Source organism: Gopherus evgoodei, chromosome 1, assembly GCF_007399415.2.
Source record: "Gopherus evgoodei ecotype Sinaloan lineage chromosome 1, rGopEvg1_v1.p, whole genome shotgun sequence".
Taxonomy (NCBI): domain Eukaryota; kingdom Metazoa; phylum Chordata; order Testudines; family Testudinidae; genus Gopherus; species Gopherus evgoodei.
Window position 1 is genome coordinate 58,461,929 of NC_044322.1, and position 27,278 is coordinate 58,489,206.

Sequence of the window (27,278 nt, forward strand, 5' to 3'; positions counted from 1 at the left end):
CAACCTTTGGCCCGCAGCCTACCAGAGTAAGCACCCTGGTGGGCCAGGCCGATTTGTTTACCTGCCACGTCTGCAGGGTCAGCTGATAGCGGCTCCCACTGCCTGCGATTCGCCGCTCCAGGCCAATGGGGGCAGAGGAAGCGACATGAGCCAAGGGATGTGCTGCTCTGGCATGCTCTATCTTTTGAAAAAAAAGGTTGTATTTTATAACAATTACTGTTTACCTCTCTGTCCTTAAATACTTTCTCTTTCAAAATTTGTTGCAAGACACTGCATACAACTGAGGTCAAACTAACAGGTCTGTAGTTTCCCAGATCACCTTTTTCCCCCTTTTTTAAAAACAAGAACTATATTAGCAATTCTCCAGTCATAGGGTACAACTGCCCCCAAATTTTAGATTAATTAAAAATCCTTGCTATTGGTCTTGCAATTTCATGTGCCAATTCCTTTGATATTCTTAGATGGAGATTATCGGGGCCCCTCGATTTAGTCCCATTAAGTTGTTTGAGTTTGACTTCCATCTCAGATGTGTCAAGTATCTCAGATGTGGTAATTTCTACTTCCAAATCCATGTTCCCATTAGCCACCCTGTCACTATACCTAAACTCTTCATTAGCCTTATTAAAAACTGAGGCAAAGTATTTGTTTAGGCATTGGGACATGCCTAGATTATCTTTAGTCTCCATCCCATCCTCTGTGTTTAGCGGTCCCACTTCTTTCCTCATTTTCTTATTTATTTGGCTATAGAACCTTTTGCTGTTGCTTTTAATTTCCTTTGCAAGGTCCAACTCTGCTGTACTTTGGGCAGTTCTCACTTTATACCTACGCTTCCTGACCTCCAAGAGGTAGCTTTCCTTGCTGATCCCTTTCATCTTCCATTCTTTGTCAGCTTTTTGTTTTCTCTTACTCACCTGTTTGAGATGCTTGCTCATCCAGCTTGGTCTGCAACCCTTACCTACATCCCCCCCCCCAACCCCCGCTTGGGATGCAGGCTTCTGATAGCTTCTTCAACTTTGATTTAAAGTAATTCCAAGCCTCCTTCACATTCAGATCATTGAGTTCTTCAGTCCAGTCCACCTTCCTAAATAATTTCCTTAATTTTTTTAAAGTTTACCCTTTTGAAATCAAGGACTCTAGTTGCAGATCTATTTTTGTTTATCCTTCCATTTAGTTTAAGCTGACTTAGCTCATGGTCACTCATACCAAGGTTGTCCTCTAAAAGCAGTTCTTCTATGAGGTCTTCACTACTCACCAATACCAAATCTACAATGGCATCACCTCTTGTTGGTTCAGAGACTATTTGGTGAAGAAATCTGTCAGCTATCCCATCCAGGCAAATCTGGGCCCCACTATTATTAGCAGCACTTGTCCTCCAGTCTGTATCTGGGAAGTTAAAGTCTCCCATTATCACACAATTCCCAGTAGTGTTTATTTCATTAAAACATTAAAGAGGTCTCTATCCATGTCCAAATTGGATCCTGGTGGTCTGTAGCACACCTTCACCACTATATCGGGGAATGTCTAGTTGCTTTCTTCCCCAAAGTGATTTTGACTCAGACAGACTCTGTTTAGTCCATTCCATCACTTCTAATTTCTTTACAATCTACTTGATCTTTAATATATAACGCTACTACACCACTTTTTCCTTTATTTCTGTCTTTCTTCAACAGCACATACCCTTCAATACCTGTACTCCTGTCATAATTACCATTCCACCATGTTTCTGCTATCCTTATAATATCAGGTTTCACTTCCTGCACGAGTAGTTCCTCCATTTTGTTACCCGGGCTTCTAGCATTTGTGTACAAACATCTTAGTTGTTTCTGCTTGGCTTCAGCCACATTCCTCACTCAATTGAATACAGTCATTCTACTGCCAGTATCACCTACCTGACTGTTAGTCCTCTTGTCTTTTATTCTCCCTTGCAATCTTCTGTGAGTCACCTTGTAGCCTCCTCAGGGCTGGCGCTTCCATTTAGGCTATCTAGGCAGTTGCCTAGGGCGCCAGGATTTGGGTGAGCGGCATTTTGCGGCCCTCGGCGGCAATTCAGCTCCAGGGGGTCCTTCCACACTCCATGTCTTTGGCTGCAATTCGGCGGCTGGGGGGTCCTTCCGCGCTCCGGGTCTTCGGTGGCAATTCTGCGGCGGGTCCTTCACTCGCTCCGGGACCCGCCGCTGAAGTGCCCCGAAGACCGGGAGCACGGAAGGACCCCCACCTAGGGCCCCAAAAACCCTGGCGCTGCTCCTGAGCCTCCTGGCACTCTGAACTCTGGATCTCTCCATTGACTTTTCCCCTCTTCTTATAGGACTAGCTGCTCTTCTCTTCTTCCTTTTGCTCCTACCTTCAGTTACTGCCTTCTGTGCTGCTTCTTCATTTTCCAACTCAGCAGACCTGTTCGTGAACTATATTTCTCCATCTTAGTTTGTCTTTTCCTCTGCCTAGTTCTTGTAGTCATATGCTTCAACTGACCACTTTCCTCACTTAGCAGTCTCCCCTCTGAGTTCTTCATGATGGAGTGGATGCTAGTACTCAAAAAGTCCAACCATGTTATGTTCTCTCTTCCCATAACTAGTCACGTACTTGGACATTTTGTTCTGACATGGAAACAATAGATTCATTTAATGAAGTCCAGCTACTCTACTGCAAAAGACAACTTAACCTGTTGGTAAGTGTAGCACACACAATGCCTAAATCTGGTCACAGTAAATCTTCAGTATAGGGCAGTAGAGGTGTTGTACAGTTATATGGAACAGGGCCAGCAACAGATGCATCTGGAGCTGCCAGTACTTGCAAACAACAACGTCCTGGAGGACAGGCCATTTTTATCACCCATTTTTGCAGCCTAAGGTCAGTGCTGACAAGCCCTAAGTCCTCTTGGCTGACCCACAAGACTCGCCTTCCATCTAAGATGCTGCTCTCAGGCTACTGTAGCTGTAATTCTCGCTGACTGGCATCATGAGCTAAACCGACCTTTTCCCTAATTATGGAATAGGCACTGGTCCTTATAAACATGTTCGATGGGATTCACAAAGGTACTTAGGCACCTTACTCCAAAATCAGTGGGAGCTACACACTTAAGTATCTTTATGAATCCCATCCATTAACGCTAAAATGTTTTTTCAGTTGTGATTCTCGGTGCTCTTGCAATAGGCCAGCCTGTTTATTTCTATTGCAAAGTGTCACTCACTATGGAGTAACTGATTGACTGGGAAAAATCACCACATGTAAATGTTCTAAGCATGCAACAGATTTCCGGGGGCTACCACATCTAAATGAACCCACCAACATCCACACTTATGAAAACATCCACTGAAGACGATTCAAGCAAAAGAAACTTTACTCATTTGGGGACATACTCAGTTTGCTGTTTTCACAGCAACAAACTCTTATTCTTGCCACCCACTGTTGTAAAGCTAAAGATTATTCCTTAGCACAGGGATTATAGAAAGAGCATTATTCTGGTGAAAACCAAATTCCAACTGTGCTGTTCTACCAGAAAAAAATCCCCCCAGTTCATTAATCACAAAAAGCCAACCCTGTTACCACAAAAGGCTATCTTTGATCATGAAGCTGAATTGGGTAGGCTGTAAAAATATCAGGGAGGACCCATATGGACTCACTTCGGCAGGTGCAGAGTTGGTACCTAGTAGAAGTTTATAGTTTATTCACCAAAATAAAAGGAAACATAAAGACATCATGCAGTTTAAAATTGGAGTTACCCTGGGAAAATGCATGACATTGAGTTACCACTATGATCTCTCATAGCCACCCTTCTAAAGAGAAAGTCACTGTGAATTGCAATTTTCTTTTTGTATTATGGGTGGATAACATCCATGTTGCATGGAGTCCCAGGTGCTGCTCTATGCCCCAGCCTATCACCAGTCTCCTGGAAGTGACCTCTTTAGAGGATTCACAGAGGCAAGCCTGTTGCCTCCAAGACTCCCAGACTTGGCTGTTGGTACTAGCAGTCCCTGTCTCTTTCTGTGGCTTCCTGCAGTGAATCCAGCCAAGCCAAACTCATGCAGGAAGTTTGTACTCTACTCTTCTCAGTGAGTATTCACAGAGAAAAAGCAGCCTTTTCAAAACAAGGTAACCATTTATTATTAACCTAGCATAATGAATCTGAAAGTTCTTAGCATAGCACAGAGAGGTAGAAATTAAGCCATAGTCCACCCTCATCAGACAAATGCCCTGGTGGACCAGCCAAGCTGTGATGGACTCCATCTCTGGCTCTCTTGCTCATCCTTTGTCTTCCTTGGTCCAGGCTCCCTCCAGCTCAGTTCCCAAGTCTCACCTGCTAGTATTTCCTACTGTCAGGTGTTTGATTTTTCAGTCTTTGGGGTATCTATTTTCTTGCTGGACCTTCTGTTGATTTAGGTCAGCTAGAGCCAGTTCTTTAATGACTTTATTCATTCTCCCCAGACAGCGCACATGCGCGCGCGCACACACACACACACACACACTTCCTGTCTACTGCACTGTTCCAGTAGCTAAGTTAACCCCTTTGCATCCATTCAATAGCAATGCAACCTACAGAGGGAAACTGAGGCATTCCTAGAATTTATAGAAATATCTCAGAAAATTCCCACTTTGTCACACCATGTGCCTTAGGCGCAGGCCAGAGAGCAAACCAGTGTTACCTAGCACTCACTAATAAAGTGCTTTTCTGCCAACTTCCTTTAAACACCTCCTACCAAAAATCAGTCTGGGAATTTGATTTGTATCAATTTAACCACAAAACATTAGAAGCCTGTGCTCCAAAATTTAACTGTGCCAAAACTGCATGCATTTCCAATAGTGCTTCCATCTGCTTTATTCTGTGATGACAAATCTGGAGGCGGTAAAGGACTGTGGGGAAGCAGTGTCAGTTAGCAGAGCTTCTAGCCTAATTACCATTTAATCAGCCCCAGCAATGTCAAAAGGAAGTGCAGAAATGTCAATCCATTTTCAACCACTGTGTCCCTGGGAGCTCAGAATATCCCCTTAAGTTTGTACATTGGAAATGCAATCTTTGGAACTCTAGCTTCTTCTTCTAGTCCTGCCCCCCCCCCCCAATAAAAAACGTAAAAAAACAGTTTGATCACAGTTCCATACAGCAACCTGACCAATCCAATATAGCCCCTGAGAAGATTCCTCAATGGACGTTTCCAATCTGACAGAGATGAAATGGGAAATCTACTTGAGAATGATGGAGGTTAAACAAATAAAAAAATCAGTCCAGTGAAAGATTTGCTTACAATTATGTCTTGCCAGAGAGGGTGGATTTAGCTTCCCCTGAATTATGAGAGACGTCAGGGAAACAGAAAGTCATTATTAAACTAGAGATGGAACTGAATCAAAACCACAAAGCCAACCATCCCCAAACTTTGAGGAAGTTCTGATATGGTGAATGACTTTGCTTTTGGCCCCTGATTCTGTCTTGGGCCAGATCAGAAGCCTTGATTCAAATTATAGAATCATAGAATATCAGGGTTGGAAGAGACCTCAGGAGGTCATCTAGTCCAAACCCCTGCTCAAAGCAGGACCAATCCCCAGACAAATCCCCCTGAACTTTCGGAAGGTTTGGATCTGGATCTACATTTGACATTTATGGGTTTGATCCATCTTTGTTTTAAACCTTTTGAGCTAATTCTGGTTCCCCCACTTCAGTTGCACAACAGGAAGCCCTGTTCTGTCACTACATATGGCAAAGCCATAAAGCCAGTTCGGGCATTCAGCTATGTGAAGGGGAAGACAGACCAGCTTAGCCACTTGAGCAGCGCAAAGGAGAAACAGCAGGGCCAAGGATCCTACTCTGTTTATTGGAGTGTGTGTGGGCAGGGTGTTAACACTGATTTAGCTCAAACTTCTGACTAACACTAGAGGGAAAAGTTCTCTCTGTGAAGATGCTATTCAGGGCAAGAGCCCGGCTGACAGCTGGCAGGAGAGCAAACAGCCTAGTGTCAGCACTTCACCTAAAAAAAAAAACCCTGTTAATACGTAGCTAGCTGCAATAGCCAAGCACACCAGCCTTCAACTGAGGGCTGGGAAAATTTGCTGTCCAGATTGTCAGTGAAAACAAGTTTTGATATTTATATTTCTAAAATAGAAAAACAGAAGAAAATGGCCCTTTCTTAAAGAAACTGCTCAACAAGCCTGTCAAGTTGTCTTTAAACACTCGAAAGCAGCAAAAAGGGGCAGATACATTTATTTTTCATTTTGAAGATCATCGTTAGCACACCCAAACAACACACTGGTTTAATGTGAAATCCCCACACATAAAACTTGGAGCCTGCCATCAGAAAAACACTATATTGGTTCTGGATCCACATACACAGGACCCCAAAGCAGCAGTCTATGGGGAAAACCAGTAGACTTGGCAGGTATGAAAGTGTTTATTGTTAAAGATACTTCATCTATGAGCGCAAGCATTTCTGCTAACATTCCAGAGCTACTGCAACTTGTTTATTAAGAGTAACTCGGGGGGAGTTGCCACATGGTTCTGTTCCCAAGATGGGATTTGATTGCATTTTATTATAGTCGGAGACATTTCATGATATGGTCAAATGCATCATAACTAGAGTTGGTTGCAAAATGTTGAGTCTTTTCCCTATGGAATATGTTAACTTTTCATTAAAAAAATCAAAAGTTTGGCCAAACAGGTTTGGTTTTCAGGTTTTTGGTTTCTAACTAAAAGTTGACAATTTTCAAAGAAAGGGCCTTAGGCTGTTGGTTGTGATTTAACCACAAGATCACCTTTCCTCTTTACACCAGCCTCTCCTCTAGATTTGGGTCCCAATCAGCTGCTCTTCACCGAGGGGCTCACCTTGCTCAGGCCCTGGGAAATCTGAATGGTGGGGCTGGGGTGTCTGTGTTTGATGTGCACTGGAATTAGACTTATTCTGGGGGCACCATCTAATTCTTTTCTTTCTGATTTTGTTTGTCTGCTTCGTAGCTGCCCACCTCAAGAATTACTGGGGACTGTGTCTGTATTAACCACATGATCATTACTTTGGAGCACCAAACAGAAATCATCATATTCCTTATTCTTTTGTTCCCTGGAAAGGGCACCACCTTTCCAAAAGGCAAAACATCTGACTGCTCAGAGCAGGAGTACAACGAAGACAATGTGGTGCCTATGATTGTGCCTTTGCATGGAAACTTGGCAGCTCTTGACGACAACTGACAACTGGCTGGAGAGCCCTGAAGGGCAGATATTTGAATGGCTGTGCTCACAAGGACCAAACATGTTTTTAGTGGGTTTCATTTTGCTAACAATGGTGCTAATATTGCCAAAGCCACCGGTGACACTTACTCAAGAATGTTTTTAATTGATTGCTTGAACTTGCTACTGAAGTGTGACAGTTTTTTATAAAACAATGGTGGGCACTGTCAAGCCAAATATTAATTCTTCATATCTGCTCTATCAAGGCCTTTTGAATGTACCTGATTGGTAGGGAAAAAAAATCTCTACTAGTTACCTGTCACAGAAGCCAGTGATGTCATCAAAAAGGAACAAAGTTTTCCATTGGTCCAGTCTCTGTCAGAAAAGAGGGATCCATCCAATCAATACATTTTAGTCTTCAGGCCTCCATTTATAATTTTTACATTGGCTAATTGCAGCTCCTTGGAAGAGTCTGTGCGGTGACGCGTGTAAAGGGTGTGGAACTCAGTACTGGAAGGCAGAAAGCTAAGACAATCATTTTATTTATTAAGGGCTTCTGAAGGCACAGCCTATATTAAAGAGGTGGTGTGCTATTGCAATGCTCCAAGTGGAACACTGGAAGACAGTCTGCAGAATTCAGAGTAGCAGCTGTGTTAGTCTGTATCCACAAAAAGAACAGGAGTACTTGTGGCACCTTAGTGGGTCTCTAAGGTGTCACAAGTACTCCTGTTCAGTCTGCAGAATGGCTTCTTGGCAGACACCCAGCTTGCTACGACCCACCCTACAGACAGCTGGCTAGCCAGCTCTGCTGCCAAAAGTATTGGTGGGACAAAGGATAGCCCTGCCTCTCTTCTACGTCTTCAACCCTTTTAGTATGTCAAGGAAGTACGCACAGCTCCTGTGCTCCCCTGAGCAAGGAAAGGAAGCTCTTTATTATTACACTGTTGCCAACTGTTGCATTTTTATCCCGAGTGTCACAATATTTTACTGAAAGGCCCAGCTCCTGATTACTTGAGAATCTCTACTTTTCTTTTTTTTTAAAATATGGAAGTTTCCAGCCATCATAATTGGGATGAAAGGGGAGAAAATGTGATCTCAGATCTCCAGGACCAGAAGGGAAATAAGAAGAACTTAAAACTTATTTAACCCCCGTTCCCCCCCCAAAAAAAACCCTCATGATTTTTAAGACTATCTCATATTGTTTTGACTGACTGATTTTTTGAAAGCTTGAGCTATCTGTCACTCAGAGATTAACACACAAAGGATCATCAGATTAATTGTGGCAAATCCACTCTGCCTGCAGCAAGCCTGCAGTTGACCATGCAGATGAGCACTTCTGTGTTCAAGGTGAAGCTTTGTGAGCTCCAGCAGCTACAGTCAACAGTTTTGCATATGCAAATATTCACTGACATTCGCAAATATGAGTTTTTTGCATGTTCACCCATTGCTTCTTCCTATGAAAATGTAGCTTATAAATAGCTACATTCAATTTTAATAATTTTTGACTCATCCCTAATGATACCTTCCAACATGCTGCCCCCTCATCATGTGAGCCCATGGTTGGTATTATTATTATTATTATTCCTTGGTATACCTATGAACCATAATAATGAATCAGGCCCCATTGTGTGAGGCACTATACAAACAGTGCAAACTGTCTCTCTGGGATCTGAAAAGCAGAAATGGTTTTATAATATGCCTGGGAATCAATTTTTCACAATGAAGTTTTTTAATTTGTTTAAAAGGAGGGTGTGTTCAAAGCAATTTGCTTTATCCTGCTCAAACTAATTCATGATGATTTGCATAAGTTGTGAACCTGAGACCTAAAAGCTCTATGTGTAATCAAGTATTTTCCAGCTCTGGTTTAAAAGTATTTTCTTTTTGGAACAGAATTTTATTTAACAAGGCTCTGATTTCATCACAACATTTTTTCCAATGTGAACTTGTTTTCTGTTTAATTTTGATAACAAAGAAAGGAAATCTGCAGGAGACATATCACAATGGAAGTATCCTGAAACCTCTGGCCCATTTCACAGAAGCCACTAATAATAATAAATAATAATAATATTTCTATACTGCAGTTCATCTTAAGCATTTTTTAAAATTATTTTCTGATTTATAGAAGCATAAACAAGCACTCACTCCAAGCTCAGAGCGGTCAGGCATAATTTAATGTCACTCCCCTCTATAAAAATTACAATGGCTTCCTCTTTCAGACCTAACATTTACATAACCAGCAGGCGAAACTGAACTGAGAACCTCTTCAACCCTCCCCACTCCTTAAATACTCAGGAGAAAAGATGAGTGCCCAGATTGTTAACAGATCCAGGCTCTGGCAGACCAAGGTGCAGAGTGAATCCCAAAGGAAAAGCTCCAGCTCCTGTACCTCAATTGAGCATAGCTGCTGCAATGTGGTACTGTGGGAGACAGGGGGCTGTCTCCCAGGTAGCCACTTCTCAAATCGCTGAGAGCTGCACAGGGAAGGCAAACACCTTGGATTCCTCTCAGGAATTGCCAGGGAGCCCACTGCATATTCTAGAACGCTGAGGTAATTTGCTTCCAGAGTGAAACTGCACTTAATAGTCTGGCTGCTTCAGTTTGCCAGTGGTCTCAGTGTACAGCCCCAGACAGAGCACATTATATTAATCCACACTCATCTCAGGCAGAGATGAAAAAAGTGCCATTGGTCACTGTCATTCCCTGAGCATTCAGAAGACCAGAATCTAATAACACACCTAGTGTGCACTCCTGCATTACAATCACAGTCTTTCAGCAATCACAGGCCTTCAGCTGGGAGCAGTGGCATAAATTCTGGTACCCAGCCCCAACCTGGTCAGAGCCACTATAAGCCAGCCCTCACCCAAGCCCCACGCTCATGAAGACACTGGAATATTCATTCCGCTGCACAAGCCAAGTCAGAAGTGAGAGACACTTAGACCTGGGTGTCATCAGCAGGCTGAATACATTGCACATCTCTTCACTAGCCCCTCCACCCCCCGGCTGCAGCAGTCTCATGTGTACATTGAACAACGGGTGACAAAGTAGACCTCTGTGCGTGCACCCTTCATGAGAGAGGCCTCAGGACAGAAGAGCACTTTCCCACTGCTCCTCTGTGGGTCCTCTCAGAACAAGGGGAATTGGCACCTAAATATCAGATGTGTGCTAGGACCTGCAGATGTTTCCACATGCTCTCATGGTCAAGGGTCTGAATGGCTGCTGACAGATCTAAATGAAATCAGCACTCTCATTCTGTCACCATCTGCAGAGAATATCATTGACTAAACCAAATGGTATGGTTTCTACCCCACATTCAGGCCTAAAGCTGGCTCATGTCTCACAATGATTCTGAAATACTCTACAGTATAACTCCCTTTGGCCACACAGTGCTCCACACACCTTGTTAGATAATTGCTAATATGCCCGCACTGCTGGACTTGTGAAATGTTAGAGGTTCAATATTTTCAAGAGGTCTTCTGAATGTTAACACCTTTTTAGGACCAAGTCCAGCTACAGCAGATGGTAACATACCTGGACATCCATGCAACTGTGGTCATCAGCAGGTCTCCTGCTAAACAGGCATGTGGCTGCTACTGTGAGCTGATCACATCTGAAGCAGTTATGCATGAGAATCCATTCTGTTCATTGAGAAGGGCGATGATGCATTGCTTCACCCTGTTGACATTGTTGCACTTGTATCAATTAGAATTCATGTGAAGTGCATGCAAACCAGTAATTATTGAAGCAGTAAGATATAACGGTGACTGATATCTAAGCAACAACACATCACAGGGTGTGTTTTCATCAGTCCAAGAATAGTCAGAGAGACCATAGGTACTGGGCTAAAGGTTGTATAAAGCACTTGCCTTTTGTCTCCAAGAGATCCGAGTTAAAATCCTGTGTAAAAATAATACATACATAAAACTGAGTTTGTTGGTCTCATCATAGTCCTGCCATAGTTGCCACATCACAGAACTTTGAGTGGTCCTACATGATATGGCCTGATCATCAAGAAAACCCCATGCCTGGGATAGCAAGGGTGCTGAGCATAGTGTTGGGTTTTTTTGAAAAAGTGAATCTCAAGTATTAATATTTCCCACAGCCAAGTGGGAGCTCAGGAGTCATTTCCTAATCTCAGTCTGCTGCTCCGTGGGCTGATAGGAGCTTTCAGATTCAAGAAGGAAGGACTGGCTAGCATGAGTCAACAGCTTGCCACCAGCACTCCCAGCTATCTCCATGACACCACTGATTTCCTGAGGAAACTACAAAGCATTGGTGACCTTCCAGAAAACACCATCCTAGCCACCATGGATGTAGAGGCTCTCTACACGAACATCCCACACACAGATGGAATACAAACTGTCAGGAACAGTATCCCTGATGATGCCACAGCACAACTGGCTGCTGAGCTCTGTGCCTTTATCCTCATACACAATTATTTCAAATTTGATGACAATATATATCTCCAGATCAGTGGCACCGCTATGGGCACCCGCATGGCCCCACAATATGCCAATATTTTTATGGCCGACCTGGAACAACGCTTCCTCAGCTCTCATCCACTCACGCCCCTTCTCTACCTACGCTACATTGATGACATCTTCATCATCTGGACCCATGGGAAGGAGTCTCTGGAAAAATTCCACCACGATTTCAACAGCTTCCACCCCACCATCAACCTCAGCCTGGACCAGTCTACACAGGAGGTCCACTTCCTAGACACCACAGTGCAAATAAGTGATGGTCACATTACCACCACCCTAAACCAAAAACGTACAGACCGCTATGCCTACCTTCATGCCTCCAGATTCCATCCCGGGCACATCACACGATCCATTGTCTACAGCCAAGCACTGAGGTACAACCGCATCTGCTCTAACCCCTCAGACAGAGACCAACACCTACAAAATCTCCACCAAGCATTCTCAAAACTACAATACCTGCACGAGGAAATAAGGAAACAGATCAACAGAGCCAGACGTGTACCCAGAAGCCTCCTACTGCAAGACAAACCCAAGAGAGAAACCAACAGGACTCCACTGGCCATCACATACAGTCCCCAGCTAAAACCTCTCCAATGCATCATCAGGGATCTACAACCCAACCTGGACAATGATCCCACACTTTCACAGGCCTTGGGTGGCAGGCCAGTCCTTGCCCACAGGCAACCTGCCAACCTGAAACATATTCTCACCAGCAACTGCACACTGCACCATAGTAACTCTAGCTCAGGAACCAATCCATGCAACAAACCTCGATGCCAACTCTGCCCACATATCTACACCAGCAACACCATCACAGGACCTAACCAGATCAGCCACACCATCACTGGTTCATTCACCTGCACTTCCACCAATGTAATATACGCTATCATATGCCAGCAATGCCCCTCTGCTATGTACATTGGCCAAACTGGACAGTCGCTATGAAAAAGGATAAATGGACACAAATCAGATATTAGGAATGGCAATATACAAAAACCTGTAGGAGAACACTTCAACCTCCCTGGCCACACTATAGCAGACCTTAAGGTGGCCATCCTGCTGCAAAAAAACTTCAGGACCAGACTTCAAAGAGAAACTGCTGAGCTTCAGTTCATCTGCAAATTTGACACCATCAGCTCAGGATTAAACAAAGACTGTGAATGGCTTGCCAATTACAAAACCAGTTTCTCCTCCCTTGGTTTTCACACCTCAACTGCTAGAACAGGGCCGCAAATTTGACACCATCAGCTCAGGATTAAACAAAGACTGTGAATGGCTTGCCAATTACAAAACCAGTTTCTCCTCCCTTGGTTTTCACACCTCAACTGCTAGAACAGGGCCTCATCCTCCCTGATTGAACTACCTCATTATCTCTAGCTTGCCTGCATATTATATATATATATATATATATATATATATACACACACACACACACTTGCCCCTGGAAATTTCCACTACATGCATCTGACGAAGTGGGTATTCACCCACGAAAGCGCATGTTAGTCTATAAGGTGCCACAGGATTCTTTGCTGCTTTTGCTGGGTTAAATTTTTTTTTTAAATATCCAAGGCACCCAGAGTAGCAGATGGGCATGACACAGTGTTCTCCATTGCAATAAATAAAATAGTCTGTTCATAATTCTGCATTCCCACTGAAAAGCATTGAAAACCAAAAGGGAGCTCCCTATGTAAGGGGCACCTTGAGAATTTTGCCAGTGGCCACTTCAAGTGAGGCACTGATTGTCTCCAAAAGGAGGTCAAGCCTGTTCTCCAGAGCTGCCAGCAGCAGGTGTACAAACCGAATGGCCAGATTGAAATCAATGGGATTACTCCAGATTTACACCAGGGTAACTGAGCTAAAAATCTGGCCCTGCTGGGAGGCACCAATAAGAACAGACACAATCCCTTTCAATGCCTGTAAAGTAAAAACGAATAACCTAGTACTGCAGTTGTATAGTTATAAATGGAAACAATAATGGACACTGAATGGGTAAATATAACTAAGATAATCTTTAGGAAAAAAGACATGATTATACAGTGTATTTAGTGAATCAGATTAGTTCCTAGAAAGAAGGGGATAAAATCAATTGACACGGCTACCTAATTATGCAGCTTTTGCTTTTCTTTTCAGAGAAGGTAATGAAAATGGCAGCAGGAAAAGCTGCTTTAGTTTCTCTTAGAAATCAGAACTAACAAGGGGAACATGCTCTGATTATAGAGTATCAGTGTCCCTTTTCCCGACATCTGAAATAAAAACACTTGCAGGAGATGAGCTGCCTGGACACTTTGCTGACTCAGCCAAAGCGTTGTTTGTTGGTTTGCAGGCGAGCCGATGGGGCTCATCAATCTGGCAGACTCTTGAGACTCAGCACATTATGTCTGACAGGACGCACCATAACACTATAGTATCTGTCAGCAGCATTTCCCTGGGTACTTTCCATTCTAGCTGGGCAAATGCCAGTGCAATCATTTACATTGTTACATGCTGTTATATAGACACACACTCCCTTGCACATTGTGAAAGGCCGGAGCTGAGGCTCCGTAGCACGCTCCAGAGCATGACTAAGCATTAACTTGCTGTAATATAAACAGGCAGGGGGCAGAAACTTGTTAGTCTTGTCAAATAGTTTGGAAAAGGAGAATATGGTTTGTTCTGTCTGCCCTGTGACCCACTCCCCTCCACACCAACACTGAGAACAAAGAGATAGTGACAAATCTCAGAGTGATGCCTCTTGGTTGTCAGGGAATGAGGTGGGGGTGGAGGGGCATGTGTGACACTCATGTGAAGGCTCTTAGGCCTCACTGAACACTGACAAATGCATATCTGGAAATCAGTCTGGCTCACCTGTGTGTTAGTATTGTTAAAATAGGTATTAGATTTATAGAGATGTGTTTAGTGTGTGGACTTTGTGAAATGCTTGTGAGTTGCTGCCTGCCTTAATCTCACTTACAGTATCTGGATTCCATGTTATAAGGTCATAGTTAAGTATTTGCTCTGTAACGATAAAAGTGGTTGCTTTGAAACTGGAAACCCCCACATCCAAGAGGGATGCATTACTAAGCGTGAATTAGGAGTTCACCAGTAGAGAAGTCATCCCCTGCCCAACAAAAGAAGGCATACAGACCCCAGATGAACCACTGTGGAACATCAGTGGACAAAAGGCTTTGTTGATTTCTCCTTCAAACATCTATGGAGAGGGAACATGCACAAATCCTCATCCCCTCCCAGGTTGAACTTTGGAGGACAGCAATAAAAATCCTTGCTGGATGTATATCACTATGCTGCTTGGAATTTGGAGAGGGGAATATTTCTAAGCATAAGCAAGGGATCCCCAAGCTGCTTAGTTTAGGCTAACCCTAAAGGACTTCTAGAGCTTGCATATTACAGCAGCTTCTATTGTCTTTTGGAACCTAAGACTAACTAATTTGTGTGTGTATGTTTACCTGCTTTAACCTTGTAAATAACTCTCATTCCTTTTTCCTAGTTAGTTTATTACAGGATTGGCTTCAAGCCTTGTCTTTGGTGAGAGACCTAAGATAAATTGACCTGGGGTAAAGTTTCAGACTGGTAGCCATTAGTTTGTATCAGCAAAAACAACAAGGAGTCCTTGTGGCACCTGAGAGACTAACACATTTATTTGGGCCCACATAAATTTGTTAGTCTCTCAGGTGCCACAAGGACTTCTCATTGTTTTGACCTGAGGTAAGTGACTGATCCTTTGGGCCTGGGAGTAACATTGTTGTAATTTTTGGTGTAAGGGACCATCTATCAGAATGGTAGGCTTGCCTGGGTGGCAAGATAGACTGGAGTGCCCAAGGAGACTGTCTGTGACTCCATGTTAAGGATGTTATAGTGTCTGAGGAGTTCACACTTGATATTTGGTTTGTGAAATCTAATTATAGAACATACATAGAACATGGTCTTGAGCTATGTATATGGAATTTTTCCTGCTCTGTACACTAGTGACAAATGTGATAGTTCCAGAGATCTCCCCAGACCTGCGCTCATGACCTAATGCACTGAAAGCTCAAGTCAATGGTTAATGAAATATGTATATTTTTTCTTTTATATTTAACTAAAATTTCCCCAATCCAACACACTGTAGCTGAATGAGGAGGCTCAGAAGGAACTGCATAACTTCAACAAATTGGTTTGATGTTTCCTGGGTATTTGGGCTTTTCAGTAAGAAAGACTGAAAAAAAATTGCAACCCCCTCACAACTAGGGATATTGTTGTTAAATAAAAACAGGAATCAAGTGCTACCTGTATCATAACCTAGTCCCAGATTTGGACCTTAGCGTCCAAATCTATGGGGGTTAGCATGAAAACCTCCAAGCTTAATTACTAGCTTGGACCTGGTAAAGCTGCCACCACCCAAAAAATTAGAGTGTTTTGGGGCACTCTGGTCCCCCCCAAAACCTTCCCTGGGGACCCCAAGACCCAAATCCCTTGAGTCTCACAACAAAGGGAAATAAACCTTTTCCCTTCCCCCGTCCAGGTGTTCCTGGAGAGAGACACAGACGCAAGCTCCGTGAATCTAAACAGAGGGACTCCACCCTCCCCGTTCCCAGCCTTGGAAAACAGAAGTACCGAGAGTTAATCTCTCTTCCCCCCTCACCCAGAGGGAATGCAAAGTCAGGCTAGTAAATCTAACACACACAGATTTCCCCCTGACTTCTTCCTCCCACCAATTCCCTGGTGAGTACAGACTCAATTTCCCTGGAGTTCCCCACTAAAGAAAACTCCAACAGGTCTTAAAATAAAGCTTTATATAAAAAGAAAAAAAATACATAAAAATGGTCTCTCTGTATTAAGGTAACAAATACAGGGTCAATTGCTTAAAAAAATATTGAATAAACAGCCTTATTAAAAAAAAATACAATTTAAAGCACTCCAGCAACTATAAACATGTAAATACAAAAAAAAAAAACCCATATAACTCACTATCTGATTTGTTTGTACTTACAACTGGGAAACAGAAGATTAGAAAGCAGGAAACAGAAATCACTTCTCATAGCTGAAAAAAAGGCAGACCGAAGACCCCAGAACAAAGGACTCACACACAAAACTCCCTCCACCCAGATCTAAAAAAGTCTGGTTTCCTAATTGGTCCTCTGGTCAGGTGTTTCAGGAACTTCTTTCTAGGTGTAAAAAACATTAACCCTTAGCTATCTGTTTATGACAACCTGAGTAAAAGCTTGTGCAATCTGTTTGATTTGGGATGTAAAGTGTACAGCACTGAAAAGGAACTACTCTGCCTTCTGAAAGCCAGGGTGGGAAACAGTGTAATAGTGTTGGTTGGCCTCTTCATTCTAAATATAGAATTCGGTGCTGGTGAAAGGGTCCCAGTTGATAGGAACGTAAAGTGAAGTTCTCTGTTCTTCTACACAATGGGTACAGTCTGGACTGGGCAGTGAAAAGCTTCCTTCACTTTGCTCCGCCAGTCTACCTCAGCCCTGCCTTGAAAAGACCATCTCTAGGGGGTCAGAGGGTAGGTTAGGCCCTGTTCCTATTGAAATTAATGACAACCTTCTCACTGACTTCAATGTGCAGGATCAGGTTCTTTTGCCGCAAATTTTGCTCTCAGTGCATTGTAAATTTGGAGTAACTCCATGAAAACTAACATGCCATTTTCACTGGTGCGCTCCAGTTGTTTGCACCATTGTAGCAGTACAAACCAGCTATGAACTAAGCTCAACCGGATAGCTAAGCTGAATTTTCAGGCATTTTATGTTACAGGCAGCCAGGGCGTACCACTGAACCTAGCCAAATGGACTAACTGATGATTTACACTAGCATAACTGAGAGCGGGATTTGACCCTGTGGGCCTAATTCCCCAGGGGTGTTCCCTTTGGCCAGCCTTTTATACCTGTGTAAGATGTTCCCTTGTAATACTCAAGCCACTGGGTGCTCAGATAACTTGGGTGTGACCATTTACCAACTTGGAAAATCCCCATGGCATTCAACTACCATTTGAGCCCCCAGAAAGGTCAAAACATTATTTGCACCTTCCCAAGCCTTTGAAAAGTCTGACCTTGCTGTGCTGGGGCTGTGGGTAAAGTGGTCAGTTACTGTATGCCATTTTTGCACTTGATTTTCATAGTCAAAAAAAAAATCTATATTCACAAAGAAAACACTAGGTAGGGGAAGTTCGTCTGTCACTGCTCTTATCTCCTCTGTGAGTGACATTTCCATAGGATCCAGAACTCAGGCAAATAAGGTAATGCTGCAACAATGGAAATCCTGGCTAAGGTTCACAGGGGTTCTTTTGCTGATGTCCTTGCTCACAACCAAATTTGCAAGAGGTAAATACAATGGTCAGATTTTTGCCTTTTTACAAATGTGCTGTAGCTTTGCTCCATTTCCTCTCTCACTTACTGCTGTTTGGTTGGTGAGAAGATAGCTTTCAGAGTATCAGCTCCCACCTTGCAGTCTGCTCAAAACATATCCCTGGTTTTTAAAAAGACATGGAGGTAGCTGTTTTGTCCAGGAACAGTTTATTTTCATTGGAATGGTTCTGCCTATTGTAAGCCAGGCGCACCCCAGTGTTCTGAAGCTTTGCCAGTTCTGATAGGTTTCCTTGACATTACTGTAGCAGACAAGGCTGAGCACAGCTGTCTGGTGCCTGCAATCCTTAGGAGCCCTGCAGGACCTGAACAAGTCAAATAAACTGAACTTAAACATAATCGGGCCAAGGGTTTCTTCAGCCAAATCCAGTGTAAATAGGCAAGAATCAAAGTAGATACAATGGGTCAAATTAATCCCCCGTGTACCTCTGTTAACTTCAGTGAAGTTATTATCAGGAATGAATTTGCTGCAGTTTGTCCTCTAAATGAAACCAAATAGTAGGGGCAGGCTAAGTAAACCAGAACCTAAGGCTCAGCCCTCAGATTTGTTTTATCTTAATATATTTGAGTTATGGTTTTTAAAACTACCAAAACTCAAGAAATGACCTCAGTCCCCTGGAGCACTGCAAGGAAGAGTTGGCAGTAGTGGTAACATACATTGAATAATCCAGTTCATATTTCATTTGGTGTGCGTTTGCTAGCCCACTGAGCTGGGAGTGACATAAAAACATAGTTGGACAATGTATGCCAAAGCGCTTGGAAATGCTCAGAAAGCACACAAACGTTTCATGCAATTCTTGCTTGGCAGAGGGGGGATAGAGATCAGTGTGGAAGGTCATTTTTTTTAATTGAAAGAACATTTTGATAAATTACCAAGTTTTAGAGACAAGTGGATCCAGAGCAGCTGGGTCAAGAGCTAGAAGTGCATTCCAGATGCCTACAGCTGTCCCGGCTGTGCATAAGAGAGAGACATGTGGGAAGATCTTGATAAACTGATGCAGAATGTTTAGAACCCTGAAGCCAGGGTGCTACCACAGCCTGCCTAGTGTTTAAAGACTATGGACTGATTTTTCCTTTGTGTAAGCTCTGTGGGTGAGGGACCATCTTTTTGTTCTGTGTTTGTACAGCCCCTAACACAATGGAGTCTTTGTCCATGATTAGCGCTCCCAAGCATGACCGTAATACAAATAAATAATAATAGTAGTCATTGTGCTAAAATCTTATCAAAATTCTCTACGCACATCCATGGTAGCATTTTGCACCATCTTTGCAAAGGTGTAAATGACTACACAATGTGCAAGTAATGGTGAAGCAGGTTCTCGGGCTCCCAGTTGTATTTTCTGTCATAGTGAAGGTGCATTCTCAAATGGGGATGCCATTTGGAATGTATATCATGGCCGTGGTGCACCGGCTAAAGGTTCATGAGATGACATCTCATGTGGCATCAGTAAATGTTCTGCTGTTGAGTCAGATTCTGCTCCCAGTTGCACTGATGCAAACTGTGAATAACTCCACTGGGACAGATTCATCACTATGCTCTGGTTGCTTTGTGCCTTTGCATCAAAGGCTCTTACCCCAAAAGTCCCCCCTTAGTTCAGCGACTGGATTACACGCATGAGCGTTGTGCACTGTACGGACAGCAAAATATGATTCAGTGATTTTGCTTCCTTTACCACACGAGGCAAAATCCTCCCCTGTACCTGAGCTTCCAAGTGCCTGATATGCCAATTAGAAGCATTATGGAAATGGAACGCTCACCCTGAGTGACAGGCGAAGGAATCAGATTCAGGAGAGCATTGCAACTGCAGCTGCATATCAGGAAATGACATTAAAAGAAGACAAATGGTGAATCGGGGAAGTTTAGGAAACCTTCCAATCAGCAAGTTCTTATTTTATTTTCAAGTTTACCGGTTTATAATCAATCACTCAGACATGATTATTTAATGGCACTAGAGAACCCTAACATTAAATATAATACTTTAATAGTGTTTGGGTGCTTACAAAACATGGACATGTCTGACTATTTAGAGTGCATGTGGTGGTTTGCATAGCAAACAGTTCATCTCTCATGCAGCCTTTCTCCTGTGTCCTCTCTCTAACTTTTTAAAATGAATGTGCCAAACAAAAGGTAAGTCCAGGTGACACAAATACTTTTGTCAATATATAGTCACAAAAATATCAGTGCTGGCAGTGTGCATACTACCTCCTTGAAAGCTCTCTGATGGCTTGCGGGTTTCTCAGTCAGGGAGTAAAAACAACACCATGTGATTTAAGTGGACAATAACATGGTATGACTGGCAAATTACAAACAATGAGTACGCAAAGCAATAATCATAGCAAACAACTGGCAAGAAATGCACACAATAAAATACGTTTGCACAAACCACTTGACAAATAATAGTGAATAATACAAAAAGGATGGGCTAAATTCCTCAGCAAAACTGCACCCTGCATATAGTTCTCACCAACCTCTAGTCGTAAATAACATTGCAGCCTGGTTCTGGTCTCTCTCTCTCACACACACACGTGTCCTAGATAAAAATCATATTCATAGTGAATTTTGCAGTTTCTTTTGACAATTCATGTCTGCTTTGATTGCCATTCTACTCACCTTCCAGAGTGTTTATTAGAAAATACCACTGCCACTCTTTGAAGGGCCACATGATGTTTCTAGAAAAGTGCTTTTTTTGTTAAAACATATAAATAAACATGTACTTCTAAAGTATATATCTATATTATAGTAGGCACTTGAGGTTTATTTTCCCAAGACTGATCGTGTGCCCATATAAAGTCTACCTCAATAACTGCCAGCTGTTTATTATTATTTTTTTTAAATAAATGCTGTTCCCTTGCTGGAAACCCAGCAGGAATATTACACTCAAAGGCATGCTCTCTTGTGTAGGAAGGGACCCATGTTTGCTCAGCTGTGGTGAGAAAAATCCAACTGTAAAAAATTTTCTGCTATGGCCAAATAAAATTATTTAACAAATATAATGGACCACATTCATCACCCCTGTAACACCACTGAAGCTAATGCAGTTCCACCTTCTTGTACCGAGGCTGAACTTTTTCCTGTACATTAATATAAATAAATAGAGCATACACCGTTAGTCTAGATAGGCTGAAATTACAAAAGCTATCAATCCTCATGCTTCAGGGCATAATCTGATTACCAGATGAGGTCAGCTAGAAATTTCCCCTACTGGTATAATATTGCATAATTAGATTCATTATGGGCATTTTATGCCTCTCTCCAAAGCATCCGGCATTAGCCACTAGATGGACCATTGCTCTGTTCTGCTATAGCAATTCCTATGTTTCTAATCCACAAAGCAGTTGGAAATGAACAGCACGGTTCCTGTTTTATGCATCACTCAGGCAGCCATGCACCAGATGGAACTTGGCCTATATCCCAGCTCTTCCACAAAAGGCTGCTGCTACCTGCGGATGAAGCTTCAGTCTGGACGCAGGGGAGGAGAAGAGGGGGAGGAGCTTTTCTGCCACAATGAGAAAGTCTCTGGAATAATTTTCTTTATAGTGGCTAAAATGGAAAGGCATCATTTAACCTGTAACTCAAGCAATAGCAATACATAGCGGCTTTAAAGTGTGAAACTGAAGTCTATAAACTAGAGTAGATATTCCCAAACTGGTCTGGGGATGATTGATGGGTGGAAGGGAACTGGCCAGTCATATGGTATGGTCTCTTCTTTTTTCCCACTGAAGAGAAACAGAACAGATGGGAGAGGAGAAAATGAAATGAAGAGTAAAAGTATATTATGTGATCAACTGTATTCAATGTACAAAAGACAGCAAAATTACATAACTATTTCCTGAATATCACTTTTCCATGTAAACAAATGTTGCATGTGTTCAGGGATATTATGTGATCACCAATGGGAGTGAAGAGGGGTGGGGGGATGCCAGACAATTGTGAACTGGGCGGGGAAGACTGTGCACAAGATAATGTCACTATTAAGAGGTAGGCTGGAAAAATGAGACTGTTGTCCCCTATCTTGTTGAGTCAGAGTTCTAGGTTTATGGCCTATTCTGCACCCATTGCCATCTCATTTCAAAGATATCCCAGTTCAACAATACACAGACTCGACATGGCACAACGCTGGTCTTTTGGCTGCTTGCCTGGAAAGTGGGAGACTTTTGGACTGTGTGCCTCCCAGTGACCTGGCCCAGTGAACTGATCTGTACTTTCACTCTATCTGAAGCAGTGACAGCTACCAAGTAGTGTCCTGCCACCTCCTTATATGGAAAATACTAGTGCTAGATCAGGGATAAAACTAGTTGCTGGGGTTCACCTTCACATTAAGCCCCCTTTATACCATGCTGGTGGAGTAGGGGCTGTGAAGGATCCTTAGTGTACATGAGAATCACCCCTTGCCCTAGTGAGCTTAGCTAGTGGAATGTGGGCGTTACTCATTAAAAAGAAGTTCTTGGTAGATAAACATATCGATCATGAGTCATTTTTACAGGCCACCTCCCCTAACATTGAAATAAATATTTGTTTAGAATCCATTTGTTGCTTCTGTTTATCCATGAAGAGGAACTCAGCTCCCAGTAATTCTTGTGTCACATCTTATGTCAATTGCCACCTATGGAAGTTAGAACTATGCTGTTGGAGTACCTCTGATTTCCCTCAGAAATAAAGCTGGCATCTCTGGGTGGTTTTGTGGAATTACCTTTCAGAGCCTAATTCTCATTTACACTAACTCCACTTTGTGACATTCTGGCAGTTGAAAGGGGTCTTTGACTCACATCCACTAGAAGAGCCATATAAAGTGGCCCCTGTATAAATGAGAATCAGACTTAAGGCTTTAGTGTCGTTTTTACTAGCATATCCTAGAAGTCGCAGATGAAAACGAGGGAGAAAGGCATTAGCCTTAACACAAGATACTCATTTTGAAATTGTTTCTTGGGGTCCCAATTTCCTTTAGTGTAGCATAAGGACATTTAGGAAGTTCACGCCAGCATAACTGGAATGCTTTGGATGGAAGGAGCAGCAAGAAATGTTCATCATGGGGCAATTTCTGTCTTTGCCTCTGCATGTGCACGGGACTGAACATGCAGCTAGCCCAGTGTAGTTTCCCCTGAATGGGGTGACAAGGAGTTAGGAGGATACACACCTTCTGTAAAGCACAGAGCTCAAATCCAGATAGGCTTTCTGCTTGCTGTCATGTAAGTGGATTTCAGGATGGAAGTCTCAGAATCTGCCACTATGCAAAGCACCAATAAGGAAGAAGAGCCAGGGGGAGGCAGTGAAAGGGTTGCATAGCCATGGGGCTGGATTTGTAGCTACAAAGCTATTCTGTGGCCTGGGGGAAGATTTTACAGCTCCATGCATTTGTGAAGCTCTCCAGCCCTAGTGAGAGGGTAGGGGTTTATGAGCACAAGTTATGCTGCCACCACACTCTCTCTGTGACAAATCTTGAGCAGGAGAAATAAGAAGTGATTCACAGGATTTCATTGTATTGTTTGTACTGAATTTGGTTCCCATGAAAGGTGCCAGATCAACAGCTCTGGAGACTCAAGGCTTGTATTTCTCCACAGGAAAAGTACAGCAGAGTGTTGGAAGTGCTGGCTTGCCCCATATTGTCCTCGCAGCGGGCCTTCATCTGTACGGAAAGGGGACCACCTATAAGGAGACAGAAGTCTCCATTTCCATGATCTCACAGCAGAGACTGTAGCACTTCATCCAATTTCTGATTTAAAGCATGAGCCATTTTCCAAACACTCTCTTGCCAGGCATATAAAAAGAATTTAAATGTGACTTTTTAAAAAAATAAAATAAAATGTAGTTTAAAAAATGATTCAGGACCCATCCAACCTTTAGATGTGGGTTAAAAAATATCAACACATTTGTAACTCTGCTCCTGGTGAGGTGTAAATTTCCCACCCACATTCCACATCACAGACAGGAAGCCAGCTGGTTGAAAGGGCCATGTATTTACTGTCACCATTGTACAATTATCATGGTGGTTTAGTTTTTTCACAGAGCTAACTGTGACTGGTCCAATTTTTAATTCTGCCTTTGCCTTTTTATGTTTCAGATCAACTATGCATTTCATCCACCTCTTGCCCACCAGCAATCATGAAATATGAGACGTTGTGGGAAAGCAGAGTCACAGAAAGAGTTTCTTGTTCCAGACTCCCCAGCCCAGCTGCTCTCCGGGCAGCTTTTGTGATGCTAGGGACAGTAAACATCAGCTTTAAAAAAATCAGATAGTTTGGGCATTTTGGCTTCCAGCCATTGGACAGCCTCTTCTTATTACTGACGCATGGCTATGAAAATAAAAGGGCCCTTTAGTGCTAATATCTTTGGAAGCTGCTATGTGACATATCTGGAATCAATCCAAGATATTCCTACCTGCTCTGCATCCTATGCTATAAGCAATCAAAGCAGTTCTCTTCTTCCTCTATGCCTCAGTCTACACCAATTTTAATCCATTTTAATTTCTCCTTCCATTAAATTGGCCTGTCCAACCAGACTCACAGATAATGCAACAACATTGAGTTTCTGGAGCCCTGTATCGATCGGAATAACTAGATATATCTCTTCACAGCTGGAGTGGTGGATATGGCACAAGTATTTTTTCTCAACTGCAATACAGGGAATTAATTTATTTATATATATTCCGTTTACAGGAATGCCACATATCAGGCTTTCACCCTGTCAGTTTGCATAACAGGATCAGAAGTGGCAGGGAGAAGGCAACGCTCATTTCTGAGCATTTTTTGTTCGTTTTTTCCCTCAAGTAACTTAGTTAAAGACATATCAGATTTTAACTGTCAATGGGCCAAATTCATCCCTGGAGTAACTATTGACTTCCTTGGGCTTACAGGAGGAATGAATTTCTTACCTGCCTCACAACTCCTGCTCAGTTTCCACTTCTACATTCTATCCTTAGCCTCCACATTTTTAGTTCTTCTCTGAGATCTTATGTTAATTCTCTCATTTATGCTAAGCGCTACACTTCAGGAATCCAAAGACTGGCAGAAAAATGCAACCTTGGCATCACTGGAAGATTGCCACACCAATTATTGTCATGCAAGGAGCTCAGATACCCTGATGATGGGTGTGGTATAAGAACCTGAACAGAACATCATGAATAGACTGTACTACAGATATGCTGTGGATAGCAGGCATATTTCTAAGTGCAGGACTGGCTCTAACTTTTTTGCTGCCCCAGGCAAACAAACAAAAAAAGGGGCCACCCCGCCACAACAACTCCCCCGAATGCCACCCTGCCGAAACAAAAACAACCCCCCGAGTGCCACCCCACCCAACCAAAAAAAACAAAATAACCCCAAGCACCGCCCTGCTGTAACAAACCCCCTGAGTGCTGCCCTGCCAAAACAAAAACAACCCCCCAAGCGCTGCCCCACCAAAACAAAAAAACTCCGAGCATCGCCCCGCCCCACCAAACCAAAACAAAAACAAAAACCCTGAGCACCGCCCCACCAAAACAAAAAAAAAACAAACCCAGGGCTGCCCTGCCGTAACACCCTCCCCCCCCGAACGCAGCCCCGCCAAAACAAAAACAACCCCCCCCCGGGAGCTGCCCCACCAAAACAAAAAAAACCACTAGTCCCGCCCCACAAAAAAAAAACCAAAAAAACCCAAGAGCCGCCCCGCCACTCCAAGATTGGCCGCCCCTTACAAGGTGCTGCCCCAAGTATGTGCTTGGTTGGCTGTTGCCTGGAGCGGCCCTGTCTAAGTGAGTTTCTGAGTGGACATACATGCAGTATTCTGAACATATTTTTAATGACAAAGGATTAAATTCACCCCTGTGCAAGGGTCTAGCAGAAGTTAAGTAGGATTTCAGTGGTGTTGAAGCGGGCAACATATGGAGATCTAGATTTGATTCCTGACCCTGCCACAGATTTCCTGTGGGGCCTTGGGCAAGTCACTTAATCTCTTTGTGCCTTTGCTTCCCAACTGGAGGATAATAAGACTTTGTTTCACCCACCCTTTGACTGCAATGCATATTGTAAGTTCTCCAGGGCAGAAGCTGTCTCCTATTGTTATACAGTGCTTTGCACAAGGGGCTCTGGTGTCATTTGGGGCTCTATGTGCTACAGTAACAAAAATAATAATTAATATGAACCACCTGACTAATTCAAAACATCAAGCCTTACTTCATCTGCTACATGTTATTGTGATGAAAGATATTATCAGATTCCATAACCACACCAAATAGCTTTCTGGCTCTGGTGCACAGTGGAGGTAAAACATACTGACTGAAGTGCTCCAGTCCTTTCTGGGTGAGCAAAATGTAGCATCCACTATCTGGCTTACATCAACAAGAATAGTTCATGCATGTATGGAAGCCTTCTGTATGTACAGTAGCAAATGAAATAGACTAGTTTTCTGTGATCAGGATTTCTCTGCCAAAACAGTTATTCTTGTGTCTTCCCACACCTTAGGAACACATCTATGAGAGCAGTACAGTGAGTCTATTCATGGAATAATCATCCGTTGGAGTGAAAGGCCTGTCAAGACTAATGGAAGCCGTGCATGGAATGTTAAGTAGAGTTCTGTACAACTGATCAAGGGCTATATGACCAGTCCGGTCCTCCATCTGTTTCCCAAAAATGGCCTGGACAGTTCATCCTCTCTGCCACTGACCTGTTCTACAAAAACAGGGTTACATGTGCCAAAAGTCCCCTTGAAAAGTTGGAACAACAGTTAAGTAGGCCCTCAGCTGAGCTCGTCTGGAGTTGTTCCTCCACAGTGATCCTTTCTGATTACATTTGCTATTGTCCAGTTTTTAAAAAATGGCTTTGGAGGTGTCATAACATTTTTTCCAGATCTGGACCTTAGCGTCCAAAATATGGGTGTTAGCATGAAAACCTACAAGCTTAGTTACCAGCTTGGACCTGGTAAAGCTGCCACCAGCCAGGAATCTATACAGTGCCTGGCGCACTGTGGTTTCCCCAAAACCTTCCCTGGGGGACCCCCAGACTTAGACTCCTTGAGTCTCACAACAAAGGGAAATAAACCATTTCCCTTCCCCCTCCTCCCCTCCAGGTGTTCCCTCCCTGGGTTCCTGGAGAGATATACAGAAGCAAGCTCCGTGAATCTAAACAGAGGGACTCCACCCTCCCTATTTCCAGTCCTGGAAAACACAAGTACTGAGATAGCTAAGCTCCCTTCCCCCTCACCCAGAGAGTATGCAAAGTCAGGCTTAGTAAATCTAACACAAAGAGATTTTCCCCCTGACTTCTTCCTCCCACCAGTTCCCTGGTGAGCTGCAGACTCAATTCCCTGGAGTCCCCACTAAAGAAAAACTCCAA

The 27,278-nt window shown here is 43.1% G+C and overlaps 1 long non-coding RNA gene across 2 annotated transcripts in view; it reads right to left on the reverse strand.

The window, feature by feature from the left end:
- Positions 1-27,278, reverse strand: part of LOC115652988 — a 61,515-nt gene that overhangs the window by 21,736 nt on the left and 12,501 nt on the right. For both annotated transcript variants that reach the window (XR_004000815.1, XR_004000810.1), the window contains 2 exons: positions 10,673-10,816; positions 7,461-7,519 (listed from right to left, as the gene is read on the reverse strand). This is a non-coding gene — a long non-coding RNA (uncharacterized LOC115652988). The remainder of the gene's footprint in view (positions 1-7,460; positions 7,520-10,672; positions 10,817-27,278) is intronic.